At 44.3% G+C, this 18,690-nt stretch overlaps 1 protein-coding gene across 5 annotated transcripts in view; it reads left to right on the forward strand.

The window, feature by feature from the left end:
* The window catches only part of CEP112 (centrosomal protein 112), a 362,246-nt gene that overhangs the window by 229,519 nt on the left and 114,037 nt on the right, over nucleotides 1-18,690 (forward strand). The window lies entirely within an intron of this gene.

Genomic DNA, 18,690 nt, shown 5'->3' on the forward strand with positions numbered 1-18,690 from the left:
GATTTGTATTCAATATACATGTCACTGCGGGACAAGCTAGTCTAGGCCAAGCCGGTTCAATAAAAGGAACAAGCAGTTTCATCATTTGAGATTCAGAGAAGACGACAGGGAGAAAAAGCTGCCAATTAATTAGTACCAGCATTACCTGATGCTTGTGCAAGTGCTTTCAGTGAATGTAGCATCTCTTCCAAAACTGTCCTAGAACGGGTTTTAAAATTCTCTCTATTTGGTTAGGCATTATTCCCTTGGCATCCTTTTGCAGAAAAATAATACATAGCATTAAAAAGTAATACGTCATTTATTTGGGGGCATCATTTGTTTTGCTGATTTCTGGGACTGAATACTTTTCAGCCAAAGGAATTATTAGTTTTTGCTCAGAAGAGCTGCCTTAATATAAACTGCAATTATTGTATGATTATGAGGAGATCAGAAGTCTTTCCACTGAAAAAAGTTTTGTTTCCTCGTGATAGCATTTTTCCTTATTTTAATACAGTATTTCATATCTGAAAAATATATTCAGTTGTGTTTTGGATCTCTGCAGATGAATAAATATGTTTGGTCTGTGTACTAATATTTACAAAATCAGTTTGTGCTGCATTCATGGATGCGGGCTGTGCGCAGAATAAGTGAGATAGTCACCATACCTGAAGGCTTGCAGGTGGGTATGTCACAACTGATGTTCTTGATAAGAATCTCAGGTCTTGAAATCTTGCTGTAATCTTTGGTCATTACAAGATCAACTGTGTTCACATTTCAGTTAACAACTCTCAGGTGATTGCTATCCATCTCCAGTGACTCATGCTTCTTAAATGTCAGATCTAAGCATGACATTTTAGAACTAATTGAGGAATTAATAGGTATGTATGTATGTATTTGATATATATCCTGCCTTTCTCCCTGAAGGGCACCCAAGGCAGCTTACAAAAAAAACATTAAAAATACATGTGTAAACTATAAAACACATTAAAAATATAAAATATAGAATATAAAATGCATACAGAACACAATGTTAAAACCCAACTAGTGGCAAGCAGCAAAATAAAAAACCAGTTGGTCTTAAAATACACACTGTTAATTAAAAACCAATCAAGCACCAATGTATAGCCAACAGACATACCCCTAAAAATGCTGTGTTCCGAAGCTTTTTTTTTTTTAAAGAGAAACATCTTTAGGCCCTACCAGAAAGCTTCTGAAGAAGGACTGTTCTCAATCCTGTGGAATTCCACAGAGTAGGTGCCATTACCAAGAAGGCCCTAATTCTGACCACCACCACCCCAAACTTATCTCAGTGGCAGCACTGCCAAAAGAGTCCTCTCAGATGGCTGAAGAAGATGGACCAGATTATATGGAAGGAGACAATCTTTCAAATGTTGTTGGCAACCTTCAGTCTTGAAAGACTATGGTATTGCGCTCTGAATGGTGGTTCTGGAACAGTGTCTAGTGTGGCTGAAAAGGCCAATTCGGGAGTGACAATCCCTTCCACACTGGGAGCAAGTGCAGTCTGTCCCTGGTCTGTCTCCCTGGCTATGGGCCTTCCTTCTTTGCCTCTTTGCCTCAGTCTGTTGGCCAAGTGTCTCTTAAAACTGGGAAAGGCCATGCTGCACAGCCTGCCTCCAAGCAGGCCGCTCAGAGGCCAGGGTTTCCCACCTGTTGAAGTCCACTCCTAAGGCCTTCAGATCCCTCTTGCAGATGTCCTTGTATCACAGCTGTGGTCTACCTGTAGGGCGCTTTCCTTGCACGAGTTCTCCATAGAGGAGATCCTTTGGGATCCGGTCATCAAATGCGTCAGAGGCAGCGCGTGTGGAAAGTGTTCAGTTTCCTCTCCTGTTGTGAGCAGAGAGTCCATGACTCGCTGCAGTACAGAAGTGTACTCAGGATGCAAGCTCTGTAGACCTGGATCTTGGTATGTTCTGTCAACTTCTTGTTGGACCAGACTCCTTGTGAGTCTGGAAAACGTGGTAGCTGCTTTACCGATGCATTTGTTTAGCTCGCTATCGAGAGAAAGAGTGTCGGAGATCGTTGAGCCAAGGTACACAAAATCATGGACAACCTCCAGATTGTAATGCAGGGAGGTGAGTCCACATCCTGAACCATGACCTGTGTTTTCTTCAGGTTGATCGTCAGTCCAAAATCTTGGCAGGCTTTGCTAAAACGATCCATGAGCTGCTGGAGATCTTTGGCAGAGTGGGTAGTGACAACTGCATCGTCAGCAAAGAGGAAGTCACGCAGACATTTCAGCTGGACTTTGGACTTTGCTCTCAGTCTGGAGAGGTTGAAGAGCTTTCCGTCTGATCTGGTCCAGAGATAGATGCCTTCTGTTGCAGTTCCAAAGGCATGCTTCAGCAGGGCAGCGAAGAAAATCCCAAACAAGTTTGGCACAAGAACACAGCCCTGCTTCACTCCGCTTCGGATGTCAAAGGGGTTTGATGTGGAGCCATCGAAGACAACAGTGCCCTTCATATCCTTGTGGAAAGATCTGATGATGCTGAGGAGCCTGGGTAGACATCCGATCTTGGGGAGAATCTTGAAGAGGCCGTCCCTGCTGACCAGATCGATAGCCTTCGTGAGATCTATGAAGGCTATAAAGAGTGGCTGTTGTTGTTCCTTGCATTTCTCCTGCAGTTGTCTAAGGGAGAATACCATATCAGTGGTGGACCTGTTGGCTCGGAACCTGCACTGCGATTCTGAATAAACGCTCTCTGCAAGTACCTGGAGCCTCTTTAGTGCAACTTGGGCAAACAACTTTCCTACAACGCTAAGGAGGGAGATGCCACGGTAGTTGTTGCAGTCACCCCTGTCGCCTTTGTTCTTGTACAGCGTGATGTTTGCATCCCTCATGTCTTGAGGTACTCCACCTTCTCTCCAGCAGAGACAGAGAATTTCATGCAGCTCAGTGACGATGATCTCTTTGCAGCACTTTAGGACTTCAGCAGGGATGCTGTCTTTTCCAGGTCCCTTGCCAAAGGCAAGGGAGTCCAGGGCCACGTGAAGTTCTTCCAGGGTTGGTTCACTGTCAAGCTCCTCCAGCACAGGCAGGCACTCAATGTTGTTCAGCGCTTCTTCGGTGACTACATTTTCTCTGGAATATAGCTCAGAGTAGTGCTGCACCCAGCGTTCCATTTGCTGTGCCTGATCCTGGATGACCTCGCCTGTGGCAGACTTCAGAGAGGCAGTTTTCTTCTGCTTTGGACTTTGGGCCTGCTTGATACCATCATACATCCCCTTGATGTTGCCCGTTTCAGCTGCTATCTGTATCTGGGAGCAGAGCTGGAGCCAGTAGTTGTTAGCACATCTCCTGGCAGTCTGCTGGACTTTGCTGCGAGCATCTCAGAGGACCTGCAGGTTGCGCTCACTGGGACAGGCCTTGTATGCTGCTTGAGCTCTCCTCTTTTCTTCAATGACTGGTGTCAACTCCTCAGAGTGACTTCAAACCAGTCTGCTGTCTTGTTGGTCTTCTTGCCAAATATGGACAAGGCGTTGTTGTAAACGGTATTCTTGAAATGTTCCTATCTGTTGGATGCGTTTGCGTCAGCCGGTCCTGGAAGAGATTCCTCAAGTGCTCGTGCAAATTCCTCCACTTTTCTCTGATCCCGGATCTTGCTGGTATCAATGCGAGGTCTTCCTTCCTTTTTCGTGTGGTACAGTCGCTGCGTGTGATCTTGATGCTGGGAAGGCTGGAGCGTCTGGTGAGAATCAGGTCAAGCTGGTGCCAGTGCTTTGACCTTGGGTGTCTCCAAGAGACTCTATGTTGGGGCTTGGTGTTGAAGAACGTGTTGCTGACACAGAGACCGTTATGACAGCAAAACTCTAGCAGGCGTTGGCCATTTTCGTTCATCCTCCCAGTGCTGAACTGACCTAAGCAAGTGGGTCACAAACTATTATCAGCACCAACTCTAGCATTGAAATCGCCAAGGATGAACAATGGCTCTTTTACAGGGATCTTCTTGATAGTGGTGGCCAGGTCATCATAGAATTTGTCTTTGGCTTCTGCTGGAGACGACAGAGTCGGTGCATAAGCACTGATGAGAGTGACAGGTCCTGCTGATGACTGGAGCTGCAGGGACAAAATTCTTTCACTTCCCACAGTAGGTGGGGTGATGGATTCCTGCAGGGTATTTCTGACCACAAAGCCAACACCATGTTCCCTGGTTTCGTTTGGTGGTTTTCCCTGCCAGAAAAATGAGAAATTTCTCTCCTTGACAGATCCGGAATCTAGCAGCCTCGTCTCTTGAAGGGCGACGATGTCCATCTGCAGTCTGCCCAGCTCCATGTGGATGACAGCTGTTTTGCGTGCGTAGTCTATTTCTTGCAGGTCATCAGAGAAGCCAGGTGTCATTGTCCTTACATTCCAGGTGCCCAGCTTTAGGGCAGGAGTTTTCTGTTTTCTGTTGCATGGTGCAGAGTTGTCTATCCGCTTGTCGGTTTTCACCCTAAACCCCACGCACCCCGTGAGGTTAACGGACCATGGCAAGGCAACACCTTACTGGCTGGGGACTGCCCAGCTTAAGGCGGGTGGTAGCTGTCCAATGAGATGCAATGATCTCTCCCACCGTTGGAAGCAGCCCCTGGCGTCACACTCTACGCCAATCGAGCGAAGACTTATAACTGGTAAACTGCTGCTTCCCGTGTTGTGCCAACGCCGTATGGCGAAGTTGGAGTGTCCTCTCCAGTGCACGAAGCCTGGGTAAAGAAGGTATGGAGGATAGGCTGTTACCCATGCAGCAAATCCCCCCTCTCCATGTCGCTGGAATGATCCAATGGAAAGGCAGAAGCCAATACGGTTGGTTCCAGCGGCGTCGCAGGAGTTGCCAGAGCGTGACTGTGTACAGCCACGAACTGCCTCAGGGACTCTGGCTCCTGATTTTGCCTCGAGGTTGACTCCAGAAGCCTTTTCCACAACTGGATATGGCCACAAGGCAGTGGAGGTCTGAGGTCAGAGTTTCCTTCTCTTAGATGAGCTGCCTTCCCAGGCTGACGAGCCCCATCTACCCGCTGGCTGTTTAGTCACCTCTTACAACAAGTACAGCCAAACTGAGGGCCTGTTCTTATCCCCAGCCGCCAGGGGATGACGCAGGAGTGGAGGGGCAGAAAGGGAGATTGTGGGGGATACCCACATACCCACAACCCCCTCTCTTCCCCCTCCCCCCTCTGCATCCTCCGTTTGCCTCAACCCTGCTCTCCCTATGTTTATCATAGCAAAACTTTACTTAACTATCATCTAGCACAGGGCTCTCCTGCCCCACAGACCAGATCCAGGGTTTGGAAAAAGTCCTCCCTCTTTATGGTTCCACCATGGAGCTGCCTCTCCTCCAACTCGATTGCTGCACAGGGATACCCTGTGACAATCTCTCAAATATGGTGCCATAAAGGCCTTTAAAGGTCAAAAACACAGCACCTTGAATTGGACCCAGAACTGGGCCAGCAGCCAGTGCAGCTGCCAAAGCAGTATATGTTGCATACTGAACTGGTTGCAACTTCTGAACCGTCATCAAGGGCCACTACATATAGAGTGTGTTACAATAGTCTAATCTTGATATCACCATGGCATGGACCACTGGCCAGATGCAATTGAGGCAGGTATGGTAGCATGCATCAGTGTAAGATAATATTCTCTGAGGGCTCAGCTGAGTAGTGAACAGAAGTGGCAGAGATGTTCAATCTCAATTTAAAAAAAAAAAGTTCTACCCAGGAAGGGGTTATAAAGTGCCTTATATGCCAAAGATTCCCTTCCCTTCCAATAAGAGTACTGAATGAGTCATGGCTTGAAAGGCAAATGCAATCGTGACCTAGGATTCATTATTAAGCTGAGCAGGCGGCAGCAGCAAGCGCATGCTCACAACCATCTGCAATGACAATTATTTCCCTTTTAGGCATAAAAAGGTGTAGGGCCAGGATAGTGGAAACAGAACTAGTAGCGTACCTAGGAGGGTGCAAGGCTCTGTGCTTAAGGGGGCGGTGCTGCAACCCTCTTGCCACCCTCCCCCAGGCATGCCGAGAACTGTGCCGCAGCCACTGTTGGCACAGTTCCGTGCTGCTCTGTGGGCTGTCCCTCCTTTCACCTTTCTTTAAAGGGGAGGAGGAGGACAGCCCTCCGATCAGCGGGGAACCACATCGACAGTGGCTGTGCTCCTGCAACCACTCTCAGCACGGTTGCTGGCTGCATCTCGTGGCTGCTCCTTCTCCTCTCTTTTAAAGAAAGGGGAGGAGAGAGCGGTGGGAAGCGGTTCGCCCCTCCTCAGATTTCGGAGGAGACATGCACCACTTCTGGCTCTGATGGAGCTTTCTGCACCGCTTCTAAGTGGCGCGAAAGGATCCATCAGAGCCTTTTGACGCCATTGGTAGAGGCGCCCAGGGCAGAGGCAAGTGCCGCTTCCAGGAGGCAGGCAGTGCATGCCTCCTGGGCACTGCTTCCAGGGGTGCCAAAATGCTCCAATGGAACCTTTTGCACATCTTAGAAGCGGTGCAGAAGGCTCTAGCAGAGCCCTGGCTGCCTCCTTCCTTCCCCCTTTGTTTCAAAGAGGGAATGGAGGAGGCAGCTGTGCTGAAGTAATTGTGGTGATGACTTCACCACAATTGCTTCTGGGTCAGGGGCAGAGGGTGGCAAAAACAGAGATGGCCCCAGGCCGGGAAAAGCCCAGGACCACCTCTAACAGAATGTTTTATCTCCTAGAAATGTTTTGCGCTCTGCATACAACCCACAAATCACATAATTCTTTAGGAGACAACATAAAGGAGATATTTCAGCACAAATGTATAGTAATACTGATCCAAGGAATGAACAGGATTTGTCTGTGTTACTTGAGTATGCTGATCTGCATACATTTTTATTTGGATGGGATCTGGCCTTCTCTGTGAGAATTCATCTTTGGTGTGCCATTGACACAACCCCAAACTAGAATTCCTCTATGCTAACAGCTGAAGTTTTCTTGTTAACCTGTTTAGGGTTGTAGGTTTGGACTCACTGTTACCATATATTAGCATATTGTTTTGGCATTACATAGCCTTTCTGTTCTCTGAAAGCATTGCATGGATCATTCTATGGAATGGAGAGGTGGTAGAAACCAAATAATGATGATGTATTCTACTGTGGTAAAAATTTGATACTTAAAGGATTTTTCTCCTCAAGGATCTAGTTTATTGAAGATAAAGTGAGAGTTTTGAAGCAAGAGATTTTTTCAGGTGGAGTAGAATTTCACATTGAAGAGGGTGACTGTCAACCACAAGGTTTGAATGGAGGGGTTTCCACATCTAAATGTGCATATGTTAGTCCTCCTTGGCAGTGGCAAAACCATTCTTTGGTGTTTACAGATTCAGTTGTATCAGCTTTACATAGTTTCAGAATCAGTTCCTTTAGTGTCTGTCTCAGTACATTGGGCTCCTTTTTCAAATTGTTTAAAAAATTATATAGTGTTTTTTTATTTAACCAAATCCTTTGTTTGAACTTTCTAGCAACCCCTACAAAATACAAAGATGTCTGTATCAGCTTTTATGTTGTTTGTATCCAAAATCATTTGAAAATGTGTTCTATTATAGCAGAAAAACACCCTTTTGTGAGTGTTGTGCTTTTCTTTGAGCATTGCTGCCTTTGTATTCCAGGCTACCAATAAAGTAGCCTTTGATATTTAGGAAGTGTACTGTGTCCTCTTGGGCACATGCCTGGAGAACTCAGTGATGGGCAAGAATTAGAAAATACTGCAGTGTACATCAGAATTGAACTACAGGAAATATTGATGAACCAAGTTTCAAAGACGAAGAAGGTGATTGGTCTGCTGCTATGAGATGCAAAAAAACAAACAAAAAATGGGCTGAAACCCAGTGACAGTGGGGAGAAATGGGGGTGATTAATGCCAATGAATGTGAATGATAGATGATTCATTGCAAAAATATATATGTAGACCCAGTGAATTTCATAATGAACACATTTCTAAATCACTAGCTTCTTCAGAGGCACAGGAAAGAATATGACCTCTAAAGTCTCATGCTGCTTATCTGTTTTTTTAGTCCTATGAAAAACACTAAATTCATTCATTCATTTATTTATTTAAAATATTTGTATCCTGCCTTTTCTTCCATAAAATGGGATGCCCAAGGAGACTAACAGCAATAATTTAAAATACAAAAACATGTAGTGGGCACTTTGTTCTGCTTTGGGTAGACTTAGATTGGATTTGCTAGGTATACAGGAGATGCAGGAGAACCTGTGTACATTATATATCTGGACTTTCAGAAGGCGTTTGACATGGTCCCTCATCAAAGGCTGCTGAGGAAGCTCCACAGTCAGGGAATTAGAGGGCAGGTCCTCTCCTGGAAAAGGAAATGGTTGAGGTCCAGGAAGCAGGGAGTGGGTGTCAATGGCCAGTTTTCACAATGGAGAGAGGTGAAAAGCGGTGTACCCCAAGGATCTGTCCTGGGACCTGTGCTTTTCAACTTCTTCATAAACGACCTGGAGGCAGGGCTAAGCAGCAAGGTGGCCAAATTGGCAGATTACACTAAACTTTTCCAAGTGGTGAAGACCAGAAGAGATTGTGAAGAGCTCTGGAAGGATCTCTCCAAACTGGCAGAATGGGCAGCAAAATGGCAGATGCGTTTCAATGTAAGTAAGTGTAAAGTCATGCACATTGGGGCAAAAAATCAAAACTTCACATATAGGCTAATGCATTCTGAGCTGTCTGTTACAGATCAGGAGAGAGATCTTGGGGTCCTTGTGGACAGGTCGATGAAAGTGTCGATCCAATGTGCGGCGGCAGTAAAGAAGGCTAATTCCATGCTTGTGATCATTAGGAAAGGCATTGAGAATAAGACAGCTAATATTGTAACACCATTGTACAAATCGATGATTCGGCCACACCTGGTGTATTGTGTCCAGTTCTGGTTGCCACATTTCAAAAAGGATATAGTGGAGATGGAAAAGGTGCAAAAGAGAGCAACAAAAATGATTGCTGGGCTGGGGCACCTTCCTTATGAGGAAAGCTTACAGCGTTTGGGCCTCTTCAGTCTAGAAAAGAGGCGCCTGAGGGGGGACATGATTGAGACATACAAAATCATGCAGGGGATGGACAGAGTGGATAGAGGGACTCTCTTTTCCCTCTTGCATAACACCAGAACCAGGGGACATCCATGAAAGCTGAGTATTGGGAGAGTTAGGACAGGCAGAAGAAAATATTTCTTTACCCAGCATGTAATTAGTTTGTGGAACTCTTTGCCACAAGAAGTAGTTATGGCATCTTGCCTGGATTCCTTTGAGAGGTGATTGGACAAATTTCTGGAGGAGAAGTTCATTATGGGTTACAAGTCATAGTAGGTATGTGCAAGCTCTTGGTTTTAGAGGCAAGCAGCCTCCGATTGCCAGATGCAGGGAAGGGCACCGGGACACAGGTTGTGCCTGTTGTCTTGTGTGCTCCCTGGGGCTTTTGGTGGGCCACTGTGAGATACAGGAAGCTGGACTAGATGGGCCTTTGGCCTGATCCAGCGGGGCTCTTCTTATGTTCTTACAATTACTGTAATTGCAAAACTATTCTTGTTGGGATTGTAGGGTACCTGTCAGCATTGGCATCAATTTATGTAATCCATGAGAAAGAAATGGAAATCTCTCTTTTTCCAGTTGGTAGCTTCTGTTATAGTGTTGTCATTCTCAAATCAAAGTCCAGTTGTAATTAGTAGAAATTAAGGTTGTAAATGTTTAGTTTTTGTTTTGTTCTTGTCCAATAATGTTGAACCTCTTTTAACTGAGACTGCAGTCATATTTATAGTGCCCTTGTAGCCTACAGGACATCTGGATAGATTTTTGACTCAAATTCAGCTAGGAAAAAGCCCAAGCTCCAGCTGACTAGTCAGCAACTGGCAAGCCAATGAGTGATTACCATCATTTAGTCTGTTATTCATCTGTGTCCCTCCAATGACTCATCACTTTGCTTGTAGCTGTCTAAGACTGAAAGCTTCAGATGTGCCTGGTACCTACTGCTTATTCTGGAAGGAAAATGAAAAGATTGCAAACTGCTAGAAATGTGACTTGCTGCTAGAGACAAGTGTAAGAAGCCAGATGGAAATGAAGGAAATGGTTTGTTAGCAGACCTGTTCCTTGGGGAGGGCAACTGGGGTGGCCGCCCTGGGCGCTGCACTTGAAGGGGCACCATAGGGAGGTGTGCCTCACTACTTGTCTCCTTGTTTTGCTGTCGCAACCAAGCATTGCAAAGAGAAACCAGAAGCAGCAATAGTTTAGAAGTGCAGTGGAAGGCTGGAACTGATCTGCTCCCGTTTTTGGTAGCAAAGCACTGGAGGCTGGGCGGACTCAGAGAGGAGGGACAATCCTGTGCATGTCTACTCAGAAATAGCTTCCATTTATTTCAGTGTGACTGACTCCCAGGTAAGTATGTGTAGGATTGAGCCTTTGGGCAAGGAAGATACCAGATCTTTATCTTAGGGAGTTTTGTCCTAAATAATGACCTTGTAATATGCCCCTCTTATTCCCCTTACATATCAGTAGGCACTGAGGATTTCCACAAGACTGGTCCAGTTACATGCAACCTCCTCTTATGTTTACCAGATGAGAGAGAAATATTTCCTAAGAGGCCAAGCACAAACTTGTGCATGGGGGGGGGGGGGTGCACGCATGTGCACAGAGCATTTCAACTTCCTGGCTGCTGCAGAGATTTATGAAAGTTTTGACTTTAAAATAGTATTTTGTATATGTTATAAGAGATGGATCACTCAGGAAACTTTCCATATTACAAGCCCCCACCTCATTTTTCTACTTTGCTTCCTAGTTAGAGGGGGGCATTCCTGCTTTTTTCTTCTTCCTTTCTATCTTTGAGGTGTTTGCTATCTGCCTCTTCATAAAGGCAATACATATTTTATACATATTTTTTAAAAGACAGCAAGAAACAGGGATTCCTTGGGCTTCCCAGTGCCTTATGAGGCATTAAAAATGTAACTTCCAGTCTTTTTTGCTCTCAGGCTCGGTGTGAGCCTGGCAGAGGCTGTGGATGGATGTCCACCACTTCTGCTGGGCTCAGACGATCCTCTGGAGACAAAGGTAGCAGAGCTCCCCTCATCTCCAGAATGGGCATGTGTGTAGGTTGCACGTGGTGGAGGGCATGGACCCGATCAAATAAGTAAATGTGGATATGGGGCTCCCCCTATACTGAATGATCTTTTAGAAAAAATTTGTAAGTGATGTTTTAAGGCCTTCCAAGGCCTTTGAAAGTCAATCTGCCACAGATCTGGTCACATTTGGAGATGTGGCCTGGAACTCCAGATCTCGTATCACCAGCTCTTAGCAGGTGTCATAAATCCAGTATGGCCCCTGCAAAGAGGTGAGTGTGACATCCCTGTACTAGATAATGGTGTTTTTGTGAGAAAAGCAAAATGTGTTGGATAGAGAATGGGTTTTGCTTCATATTAATCCATTTGGGCTTTACTCTCAATGTCACTGAAAAAAATTGGATTGGTAGAAACCAGAGTTAGGGGTTATTCTGTGGTGGCACCATGACTATGGAACTATTTCTGTTGGGAGACTTGCCAAACTCCCTTCTTTTAGCTGTACTGCTCAAACCTTCCTGTTTGACAAAGGTTTCAGTTTGAAACATTTTAACTGATGTTTTAAAGTTGGCTGTTGGGCACCTTGTGAGCCTTTTTCTTAAGTTAGGACTGCGGTCTCCAAACCCCAACCCGGGGGCCAAACGCAGCCCGCAGCAAGCCTCTATCTGGCCCACAGCCAGGCCCTTGTCCCCTGAAAGCCTCTGGCCCACTCAACTGAACACGACCAGAGCTGTGCTCTGATATAAATCTGGAACTCTTTGCCACAGGCACTTGGCCTAGATGCCTTTAAAAGGGATTGGACAGATTTATGCAGGAAAAGTCAATCACAGGTTACAAGCCATGGTGCGTATATGCAACCTCCTGATTCTAGAAGTAGGCCTGAATGCCAGATGCAAGGGAGTGTAAGATAACAGGTACCTTGTTGTCTTGTGTGCTCCTTGAGGCATCTGGTGGACTACTGTGAGATTCAGGAAGCTGGACTCGATGGGCCTTTGGTCTGATCCAGCAGGGTGGTTCCTATGTTCTTATCTTTTAAAGAATAAAGTATCAAAAGTTATGGAATAGTTCAGTCATGCATCAAGTTTGTAAAGTCATGGAAAATAAAATATAGCAAACAGGCAAATACGAACGGTAGATTTGGCATAAAAGAAAATGTTTGCCATTCCTTGAAATTGTGAATACAAAGCTATTTAAAAAAAAGAAAAGAAATAATACTAAATGTGAGAACAAAAGAACTTCTCACAGGTCCACATCCATGTGTCAAAAGCAATGCAGTGATTATTAAGCATGCAACATGAAATGAAAACAGCTGTTTTACAAGTTGAGGATGTGCCTCCTACAGATTCAAAACAGATAGCTAAACGTGTTTCAGGGCATGCAAAATTTCAAAGCCGTCACTCGTAATGTATCTTACAGAAGAGATTTGACATTTGTAAGCAGCTTAATGCTGTTAAAATTAATGGAGGACATATGCAAGTTGGCAACATAACACCTTACTCTTAGTAGACACTTCTTTAAAAAACAGGATCTGTCAGAGATGTTTGCAAAGGTGAAAAAAAGCTAGAAACATTAGGAGAATATAAATGACTAAGTATTTAACCTTAAATCAGTTGGATTTGTAAGCTATGTTTTAAAAGCAAAATATGCATAAGTATGTGTCATCTCCTGTCTTTCAAATTTTGTCAGTTACAATCAGTGTTATGATTCAGCTGATTCCCACTTTGGGTGCTAGACAGAAGTTTACAAAATGACAAGAAGAATGCTTAAATGAAATCCATAATTTTTGCTTTCCTTTGTGCTAGGTTTCGTCCTCTTTTAAAAATAAAAATTAAAAAAGTCAACATTTTCTTGAAAGTTTATAGAATTCTTGACATAAGTGATCCTCTGCCTAACATTTTAAGTTTATTTAAAACAAAATAAACTAGGCCACGATCAATCAGAGTAATTCCAGCAGGAAAGGTCCATCTAGTCCAGCTTCCTGTATCAAACGGTGCCCCAAAGAGCACACAAGACAACAAGAAACCTGCATTCTGTTGCCACTCCTTGTATCTGGTATTCTGAGATAGCCTACTTCTAAATGAGGTAGCCTACTTCTGAGTCCCTCTATATCAGCTGTCTCCAATGTGGAAACCACTGTGCATGTGGAAAGGCTTCCCCTGTGAGGACGCAGCATTCGGTTCTGCTAGGGAGCCTGCCTACCTTGCCACCAACTGCTTCAGTTGGTGAAGCAGTTGGGGTGAATCTTACCCCAACTGCTTCAGCCAGCCATTTCTGCCTGGAAATCCTGGCGCTCAGCCTACTGGAACGACAGAACCAGGAAGTGGCTGGCCAGAGCGCAGTTTGGGGGAGATTGGCGGCACCAAAAGGAGACTCCCCCGTGCAACGGTAAGCTCCACACGGGGAGATCAGGCAGGGTGCCGGATCCAGCCCATGGGCTGGAGTCTGGAGAGCCCTGCTCTACAGACCATGGCTGTGGTGAGATCCAGAGAACTAAACTAGGCTTTTCCACTATTGGTGAAGCAAGGAGGCAAAAGAGAATATCAACCAAAACTCCATAAAAAGAGGAGTCATTAACCATTCATAACTGTGCTACTGGACAGTCTTGAATAGCTACACTGGTGGTAGTTTCTCATTCTGAACATAGCCATGACTCTAAACCAGGGGTGCCCAAACCCCAGCCCTGGGGCCACTTGCGGCCCTCAGGGGCTTCCAATCTGGCCCATGGGGAGCCCCCAGTCTCCAATGAGCCTCTGGCCCACCGGAGACTTGCCTGAGCCCATGCCGGCCCGACACAGCTGCTCTCAGTGTGTGTTTGACTGCTTGTGTGAGCTGTGGGACTAGGGTTCCTTCCACTGCTTGCTGTTTCATTTCTGTGATGCAGCAGTGGCAGTGAAGGAAAGATCAGCTTTGCTTTGTGCGAGGCCTTTTATAGGCCTTGAGCTACTGCAAAACCTTTATTCATTCATATAAGTTCAATCTCTAATAAATTCATTTATGTAAATTTATTCAAATTTGAAATGAAAATTAATTGTTTTTTTCCTGGCCCTCCTGCCAAAATGTTTGGACACCCCTGCTCTAAACTGTAAACATCAGCATTGACTTTCTACAGTAGTTTTTAGTCTATTGTGCAATGTTGTTTGATTTGGTGGTTCATTTATAAAGCAGTGTTGATGTCTGGGATTCCAAGAAAGGATGGCTGATGGAATGTGGGATCAAAGGCACATTCTAGTTAGTATAAGCCTTTCTCACTTTTGAGTGTGGATTTTAAAGAGGCAAAAATAGCCATTTGCCTTCACCCATTTTACATTGCCTCTTTCAAATAATAGTTGGTTACTGGACTAATATTCAGTTTTAGCTTTAACCTATAATAATTTTACAAAACAAAATTATATATAGCATATGGTAGATCAGAATCATATGCTAGGAAGTGCTATACTATACAGATTTAGTGCATGACAGAAGATTTTTAGAAAGTAAAACTGGAAAAAATCTTCAGGTTGTGCCTCGATATCCTCTGATTTGGCATCCACTGATCTGACTCACCACTGATACCGGGTCCACTTTAAGTGCCTAGTAGCAAGGAGAAAAGTGCCAAAATTTCATTTCCTACCTCCATGCTGTTAAAGCACACTGGTTGCAAGGTTCTTGGAAGTTAACAGTTGGTTTAAAGACACACTTCCAAGTTTCTTTCTCCTTTATTATTGCCTCAAAATATATCGCTATAGACACTGTATTGGCTGAATGTGGTATAGTGTCTATACCAATGCATTCTGGGGTGTCAGTGGAGGAGCAAGAAACCTGGAAGTGTGTCTTAAAAGCTATCTTTCCACTGATTTATTTTTTTTAATCCACTGAGGGTTCTGGAAAGGAACCCTAGTGGATAATGAAACATGACTTGTATAGGTGTATTTAACACGTATGGGTAGTATGTCTTATGTTGGTTCATAAATTGTATACTTGTGACCAGGAAAAACCAGCCTTGAAAAACAATTTTCAGAGAAAACTGAAACCAGTTTTGGACAAACCCAACCCCTCAAATATTAATAAATATACTTCTTACTGCTCTCATAGTACTAAGGAACAGAAGTCTCCCGTGCATACAACTTTATAACTGGTGCAAGGAGGCTATTAGACAGACCTGACTTTGGAACCAATGCAGTTGGGCACAAACCACTTACCCCCCCTCCCATGGCACACCAGTGGGGAACATTCTATGGCCCCCAAATAGCGACATCCTAATGGCACTGGAACATTAGAACGAACCAGAAATTGGATATGGTTTTGATGTGACAGTGCAAGCCTCTGTTTGTGCTGTTACAACTAAACAATGTCATTGGATCAGGCTGATAGAACTATTGTGAATTATTTCATCCTCTCCCCTTTCAAAACTTCAAAGTACTTTTTCAGCCCAAGCACTACTGGAAATGTCTAGGGCTCCTATATGGTTGACAGGTTTGAAGACCACAGCTGTAATTGTCAAATGCTGTGGAAGAAAGCTAAACATAATTTATTCAGATGCTCCAGAATATAAATGTCGCTCAAAAGATGTTTGGGAAGGAAATATTTAGAGTAAAGCAGCATAGGGATCATAAAACGACAGTTGACATTGAAGGATACTGAGAATGTATTTTAAAGTAATCTTGTTATGAGGGTCCTTTCCAAATACTAGCTAAGAATCTGAATACAAATAGGTAATATTGTGATTATATATAGTAAGCCTATTTCTGCTTTAGGCAGTTCAAAATTTGGTTAATATTTAAGACTTGAATCAATTCAAAAGTGCAACCTAATATCCGTTGGATGGCAACAGCATTTATGTGGATGAAACTCTCTTAGAAAACTAAGATTTACAAAATGTACATTTTGTTCTAGGTTGAGGACATATTTTATATGCAAGTCCCTGTGAATTCCAGTGTTTGCTTTGTCATTAAGAACATCCTCACGCAGAAGCTGTTCAGTAAAAAATACTCTTGTTTAAAGTGATGTATGCATAAAGATGAGGCAACATTATAAAGAAGAACATTTTTGCTTTACAGTTGCAAAATGCAAATATTTTAGTGGAAAATTGAGGAAAATCTACCAGAAATAATTCAATCAGTAAAAGAACAATAGAATAGCAGTTCTTGTATGTTTCACGTTATCTTCATTCACTTTGTTCTCTTCTTCTACCCAGATAAGCTGTTATCTTCTAAAGGAGCTCAACACATAGTAGACAAAAGTTAGAAATAATTAGACAATATGCTATGCAGAGCCTAGTGGAATTTGTGGACCTTATTGAGGGAGGGGGAGAGCTACATTTAGTAATTTAAAGTCCAAGAGAATTAAACAAAGAAATAAGAATGATTATTCATTCTTTTAAAATGTAGCTCTAAGTTAAAGGAGATGTTACAAGCTAGATGGGCCAAATTTCAGGATCATACTAAATGACACAGTGGTAAGGCAATGTGATCAGGAAAGATCTGATCTTAAATGCATATGAAGTTGGGAAACTAGGAATCAGATTTAAAGGGCAAAAGGGGTGAAGAGTGTGGAACCGTCCTCCCTGCTTATGATTAGTCTTTCGTGTACAGTCTGTTCCCTAAGGTAATTTTCCTTCTGCTGGGATCGAATATTAGAAGTGACTGTAGCTGGGAGAAAAACACCCCTGCGTACTGACTGCAGGAAGGTTAACTATGGTCCCCCACAGACTCTTTTGCTGTTTGACATCCTCTGCCCCATTTTCTACCTGACTGGAACTGATATGGTTTAAAATCGTGGATAACCTGCCTTAACCTCCCAGTTTGACCTTCAGTGACCCAAAGCTTTATTTTTTCCCCCCAATATAGAATAATGTGTTGATAACTTTCCATTTACCCATAATCAGATGAAATCCAACGTTTTTCAAATTGGTTGACTTTCCGTTGATGGTGCCAAGTAAAATCAAGTTAAACTTAGTATTTATGGGAATGTTTAATAGTTTTTAAATGCAACCGTCATGAGGTCCTGTGCAACTGGCTTAACAACCCCCAGTGAGCCAGATGCACATTCTCCATACATTCCTGGGTGTTCCCCTAACTCACAGGTCACTGCAGTCAGTGAGACAGCAATGCATGGTTCTTAAGGCAAACGTGCCCTATGTTAGATGCCACCACCCCTTTTAACAGAAAGTCCTCCAGCCAGGGGGAAGCTAAAGACCTCCTGTGTAACTTCCCAGCCCTTGTTAAACCTGAGTCCCCCAACCTTGTAGTCCAACTGCATGTCCCATCTGTGATGAACATGGTAAAATCACTGGCTGAGTTTCACTCCATCTTGTAGACCAAAAGCCATTTTGAAACACGGCTCTGGTTTGTTTCAGTAGTATGACTAAGGGTGCAATCATAACAGTGCCCTGGGCTGGTACAAGTCCCTTTGTGCCTCCTCAAGCGTCGACTGGGCTGGTGCACGGATGCACGCTGGCCCGCGGACAATGCATCCAGCCTCCACGCTAACATGGGAAGGGAGTCTTGCGTTGGCCAAGCTCGGACAATGTAAGGCTCTGGGATGGGTGGGGAGATGGTGGGAGGTAGGCATTCTGGGGTGGGTGAGGGTAGGAGGAGGGCGGTCCCAGGGCAGGTGAGCAGGGAGCAGGAGGAAGGGCTTGGGCCTGACAGTTATTCCGGTCCCAACCCCCATTCCCAAGCAGCACAGAGTGGCTTCAAGTCGCTCTGCTCTCCTCAGACTTACAAGAACAGCCCCACTGGATCAGGCCATAGGCCCATCTAGTCCAGCTTCCTGTATCTCACAGCGGCCCACCAAATGCCCCAGGGAGCACACCAGATAACAAGCGACCTGACTCCTGGTGCCCTCCCTTGCATCTGGCATTCTGACATAACCCATTTCTAAAATCAGGAGGTTGCACATACGCATCATGGCTTGTAACCCGTAATGGATTTTTCCTCCAGAAACTTGTCCAATCCCCTTTTAAAGGTGTCCAGGCCAGATGCCATCACCACATGCTGTGGCAAGGAGTTCCACAGACCAACCACATGCTGAGTAAAGAAATATTTTCTTTTGTCTGTTCTAACTCTCCCAACACTCAATTTTAGTGGATGTCCCCTGGTTCTGGTGTTATGTGAGAGTGTAAAGAACATCTCCCTATCCACTCTGTCCATCCCATGCATAATTTTGTATGTCTCAATCATGTCCCTCCTCAGGTGCCTCTTTTCTAGGCTGAAGAGGCCCAAACGCCTTAGCCTTTCCTCATAAGGAAGGTGCCCCAGCCCAGTAATCATCTTAGTCACTCTCTTTTTGCTGTATCCCACTGATCCTCCGCATTCCACCACATTTCCGTTATGCCCACTATATCAAAGTTTTCTCTAGTCACCAAACATTCCAGTTCTCCCATCTTTGCTCAGAGACTTTGGACATTTACATAAAAGCATTTGAACATGGAATGCCCCAGGATGGGCTGCTTATTAGCTCCTTTATCCCTGCAGCCTCTCATTGTTCCAAACCATCTGTCACATCCCATCATGCTACCATTCCCAATTTCTTCTCCTACTCATAATATCTCATTGTCATAATAACATCTCATTGGCTCTTCAAAGAATCAGTCTCATTGGTCTGTTTTGAATGTACTATTTAGTTATATAAGAGAGTTGCATTTTTGTTTTCTGGTTTTTTGGCCATAACTTT

This window comes from Tiliqua scincoides, chromosome 2, assembly GCF_035046505.1.
Source record: "Tiliqua scincoides isolate rTilSci1 chromosome 2, rTilSci1.hap2, whole genome shotgun sequence".
Lineage (NCBI taxonomy): Eukaryota > Metazoa > Chordata > Lepidosauria > Squamata > Scincidae > Tiliqua > Tiliqua scincoides.